The sequence below is a fragment of the Electrophorus electricus genome, chromosome 15, assembly GCF_041902795.1.
Source record: "Electrophorus electricus isolate QZ-2024a chromosome 15, ASM4190279v1, whole genome shotgun sequence".
Classification (NCBI taxonomy): Eukaryota; Metazoa; Chordata; class Actinopteri; order Gymnotiformes; family Gymnotidae; genus Electrophorus; species Electrophorus electricus.
Genome location: NC_137511.1, coordinates 8,351,486 through 8,357,485, shown reverse-complemented (window position 1 = coordinate 8,357,485; position 6,000 = coordinate 8,351,486).

The following is a 6,000-nucleotide window of genomic DNA, read 5'->3' as shown; positions in this document are numbered from 1 at the left end:
GATAAAGTCATGCTGTACTCAGGAGATCAAAAACAGAAGAAAAAACTTTAAGAAACGCAGCTTCAGTGAGAAACAACTGGCTCCTTTCAAAGGAAGGATCAGTGCTTTGATATGTTTATTCATTAATGAGCTGTATTGTCTTGGAAGCAGGGCCTGTAGAGAAACTAGCTGGATTTCCCTGAAGTCTTTATACAAAGCATCACTCTACTGTGTATTGTTCTTAGCTGCTGCACATGTACCACTTTGCAACAGAAAAGAAATGGCTAAAAAGATTTTTCTGGACTACTCAGTGGTTACACTAGTTAATAGTGTTGACTGCAATGGCAACTCCTATAAGGATTTGACAGGTTTGACCACTTCTTCATGGTTAATTTATTTCTGTTCCACCACCCAGCGGGTGCAGGGGAGAGAATGGCATGCTAATGTGATAGACAACAACACTCTTTGTTTTGCTTTCATGCTTTCATCTCTTGCAAAGGACTGAAACAAGTGAGTAGCTGCACTTGTAGAGAGGAGGCCTGCATGGGAACTTAATTCGACCACTACCAATGTGTAACACTCTCTTGGTTGACAGCAAATAGCTGGAAGAGGTTAATCACCAGTCAAAGTGATGCAGCACCCCGCCTGTGCATTTGCCCTCAGAGGAAGTGGTGATTATGATCCACCCCCACCTTTCCTCCAAGCCACCCTCCTACTTATCCTCTCCCTTTCTTCATTAAATCAGAGGGATTGAAATAGACACAGTTGGGAATTTTTCATATTTCTTAATCTTGCATGGTCAAATAATATGTGCCATACTGGCTACTCTTCAAATTAAAATCATAGTGTGGAACTCCAGCAGAGACGGAGATATGAGGTAAATCTATTCTGAAACGAGTCTTACTATATGGTGCATAATTGCAGACTTTGGATTACCCCATCAGGGCCATAATAAAACCTTGATTTTAAGTGCACAACATGATAATGGTAGGGCAATCTACTAATAAGTGCCTGGAGTTAAGAGATTATTGGACAGGTTTGGCATTTTAAATGAAAGCCTCTGTTGGAAATGTTCCTTAAGTAATGCACATGAGAAATAATTACTTACCATGGACAAGGTGCATCTGTGTAATAACATTGCATTTCATAAGACCTGAGCAAAACATGACAAAGCCTGTGTTCAGCTAACACTTCCTTACACTCCATACAAAAAGGAAAAAGAAATTACAGAACTTTCTTATAAAACAAATATAAACACCGATGACATGCATCCCTGTGCTAGTGTGTCCAACAGCACATCTTAGATTTCAGTTGCAGCATTGTGCAGGAATTCACCACTGCAGGGACCCAGACAGCACAGAAATATTAAAACTGGTGCCTAGTGCCATGTGATAACCAGAAAGGCTGAATTTTTTTGCTTACTTTGTATTCAAGTCTAATGGTGATATTAATGCCAGGTTTCCCTTAGATATTTACTTTGTTTGGCAAATACGCCATTGGATCTGTTGTTTTATGTGTGTATGTCATGATGATGGTATTAATAATGAACAGTTTCTTAGTGTGGTTATGACAACTAGTGAAATACACAAACAATGCAACCTAAGGCTTGAGCTAAAATTGCATTTGCAATTGCTGGATGCTGCTGACAATAATGCTGATGATAATTAACTGACAAGAAGAAGTTGTAGTAACACAAGAATAACTATTTGCACCTTTATAATACTTTCCATGTCTTTCAAATGCAGTTCAAACTAGTATTGAGTACTGTCAGTGCAGCTGAGGTGCTAGCTAGCTCATGTTTCAATTAACAGTTCAAAGAGATGTACTCTTACCCATCATCTAATGATATCTGGCTTTTTTTCACAGTTGAATATAACAGTAGGCCTAGAGCTTGTCCAGTTTCTTTTTTTAGTTTTCTCCCATTTTCATACTTGGTTGATTATTTTCACTCTGAATTTTTTTTTCATTGTTCATATTATGGGGTCATAGCCGTAGTGTGTCATGGTTACAGATCTTCATAGCATCTTTGTGGTGCCAGTTGTATCAGAGCATCTTTGAAATCTAAAGCATGAATGTAGTACATTTTATGTTCTACTATGAATAAGTCATAACACATAAATGTTAAAGTATGAATAAACCATTCTGTAGGTGAAGAGGGTGAACACTGTTATGTCAATCTCATAATTACTATATGTCAAACCATAATCAAAATTTTAAACATTGTGTTCATACACATTCCTTTAATAAATGATTAAAGAAATTAAGTAAGTAAGTAGGTAATGTCACGTAACCCTCCTCGAATACATTGCCCATGTGATGGGAGAGTCTATGTGGCTTTATGTTTTGTGCTGTCAGCATGTCGCCATGTGCATCTGTTTACGTCCCTCTTCCTACATTTGCATCTCCTTACGGGCCATATTCGCTTTCATCTGTGTCTAGTTACTCCCCGTATTCTTCACATGTATATATACCCCTCTGTTTGGTCTCGTCTTGGCTGGTTATTGTAAATGCTAATGCGATTATTAATGGCGATGTTATCGTGTTACTGTTTGTTGTACTCACGTTTAAAGGACTGCCTTTGTCTTCGCTGTTTTGTATTTTAGTGTTTAAATGTCTTATTTTCATTTAAATTAAATGGTTTGTTTTCGCAAATGATCGACTTGCGCTTGTATACTGCCTCTTCTCGTCACACGTAAAAGTATCACGCAATTAACACCCAAGTCATCACACCCAAGTCATTGGTTTTCACTTCTTGTTCTCTGTTTGGAGGTGGCTGAAAGAGAAAGCAGCCTAGACCGGTTTGATTTAATATTGTTACTGCTAAAAATACTTTCTTGCGATTTGTAATGGGCTGATTAAAAGCAGAAACTGAGTCAATGAGAGAAAACATCAGAGGAATTTATCAGACGGAATTAATTCTTTCCTTGTTCCCAGGTGAAGCTGTCTGATTGGCATAGTCCCTATTTCCTAAACATTAACATATGTAAGTAAAAAATAAATGAGCACAGTGATTTAGGTTCTAATAGTTCTGGGTAGAAAGATGAGTATCACTGATTTTTATGACATATTTCTTATCTTCCTCAACAATTACAAATTAATTAATATTATTTAAATAACTGTTTAAATAACTATATTTAAATAACCAATCAAATTTTTACTTGTCATTATGATCTCAAATATTGCTGATCTTTCTTTGTAAGAATGTATATACAGAATGATTTTAGACAGTGTTACTGAGTGCTTCTATAAACTAAGCCACAGTTGATGATATATTTCATCTACACCAAAGAATATTGTATGCATGTAAAAAATATCAAGTAAGGTATGTTTAGCATAGTGTACATCACGCACACTGTGACACATACATCTCCTACATACTGTTCTCACTCTTGTTACTTATCACAAATGAACTCACTGAACATTTCCTCATGCTGCTGGTGCCAGGGTCTACTCTCAGGACCACTCAATAAAACAGCCAATTAAAGGTTCATTTCAGTGTTGCCAACAGTGAAATTCACACTCACTGTTCTGTCATAAACCCCATTATCCCCAAAACACCCAACCTCCCTTGAGTTTCTCTCTTTCTATAACTGTTCATTTACTTTCCCTTCTGTTTGCTACTCACTGTGCTGTTGCTTTCCTTTTTGACTGGTTTGTGTTTGGAGTAAATAGAACACAGTATTTTTTGTAAGTTTCAATAATGTTCACAGCAGTGAAATCAGGCCCTTCCGGTTACACTAGCAGGCACTCTAATGGATAAGAAAGGAAAACAGCCTGGCATGACTCATTCTGCTCTCATCCAGCAGGTTGGTGCCTGAACTTCATTGTTTTCAAAATGATTTGACAGGAAGAATATGGCACAGTCTGATGGAAATCAACCCATACATGTCATCAAATGGAATTGCAATATTGTTACCCAAATATCTCCAAATATTTGGCTATCTGCCCTGAGATAGACAGAAAGATAAAGAGATATATAAATAGAGGGAGCGAGAAATTCCACAGTGAAGGAGGTTAATAGCATATAAATACAATAAAGTAATGTCACCGATGAATTGATTCCTGAATGTCAGAGAATGATTGCTTGCATCTCTTGTGTGGGAATGATCACCATTAGCTTCAATATGCCTCCAGCTGTTGAGGGACATCAGGATTCAATGTAACCCCAGATCCCTCTGACAGGATGCATGACGTGTCTGTGTGCATAACCAAGGCTTTTATTCTAAGAACTGGTACAATGGTTGTCTGTGCAGGATTTATAGATTAGCATTAGTAAACCAAGCAAATTCTTGATCATTGTAGACTCACATGTTCATCATTCACATGTTCATCATAATCACAGGTTGGATCTCAAGAACACATAGTAAAATTTTAGATGTTGTAGGTCTAAGACTAGCCATCTTCCCAATTCTTCTCATTACCACACCATTAACATATATATTGCTTCCTATGAAAGGGGATTTAATATGTTGAAATGAGATTTTATTATTTTTGTTGAGACACTGGTTGTTCCATGTGGCCTTCTCAGATATCTTAGATGTGTTAGCCTTTAATATCAATCTATATCAATGTTTACATTTTCTCTAAATGAAATAAATACCTTCATGATGCGCACATTGCAAACTGGATTTCTGGACCTCACAGTGGGTGACAGACATTCATGTTTGCTGCTGCTGTCAAAATTAATTTGTCAGTCAGCAGAACAGTGACTGCTGCAGAGATTCTGACAGGCTGGACAGGGTCACCAAAAGGTGTTGTGGAACACTGCAAACAGAGGTCACATGGCTCATATCTTCATCATAACGACACAACACATCTCATCAGCAGAGGCCAATTCCTCACCTGAGAAGTGATGGACAGATTCACCTCTTTGCATTGAGTTCTACAGGAAATTCTTTCTGAGTAAGGCAAGCATGTTGATTTATCTGTAGCCAAGGGTAGGAATACAAAACTGTGGTGTAGCAACAGAAGACTAAAGAAAATGGATAATGTGTTGCTTTGGAAATTATTCAGTTGCTCTTGATGTCCGTCAAACTGTGATAGATCTCACAGTCTAATACATTTCCTTCAAAGCTTTTAATATTCAGCATATACACTGCATGAGGAATTGCAGGATATACAAACATAATCCATTGTGATAACACAACCACTTAAATGAAACATGAAAAGAAACATTTTGATTTTATTTATGTACCTGTTATCTGTGGTTTCAGATAAAGTGCCATCTCATTGTGATATATCTCAAAAATGTTTTATAGAAAAAAAGATGATATTTCTGCCATTGTATCTTCGCTGAATACATATTAAGCAATAACACATGACATCAGGCTATCATTACAACTAGCTTTGGTTTGCTATAGTGCAAATAAAAAAGGAAATGTGTTTCTTTCTTATTTGTAGAAAAAACCTGAGGCTTACTGGGCAATTGAAGCCACATTATGACCTTCTGAATGGATTTAGTGGCATGGAGAAGGCAGGAAGTGCAGGTTTGATTTGGCTGAAATTGCCTCTGTGCTGGCACACTGCAGGTGGATTGGGAAATATCCATGATCTATGTGGTTTCATTCAGTGAAGAGGCACAGGCAAAAAAAATCATCTGTAATTTTCCCATGCTTGCCTAAGGGGTTCTGTATAGGGTCATGCTCATAATGTATCTAGGGGTCAGAATGTGATTAGAAACATAGATATTGTGGCATGACAAGCCTTTTTGAGGAAAGAGGGCTTGTTGGAGCCTAATGCCACTGTGTAAGAGTAACCAGAAGATGTTATGCAGCATAAATGTGTGGTTTCTTGAGCCATGATTTATTTACTGCTGCATAAAATGCTCCAAATATTCAAAAACACATGTAAGACTGTCAGATGGAAAACTTTGGGTTGATAAGCAATTTTGAACTGAACCTTCAAATATAATTTGTTTTCAAAAGGACCAAGAACAAAAATAGTAAAGGGAGAAGGTATTTGTTGTTAAACAATTTCCAGTTTGTGCTCAAAAAGAAATTAAAAGGTTTTGCTTGCGGCAAC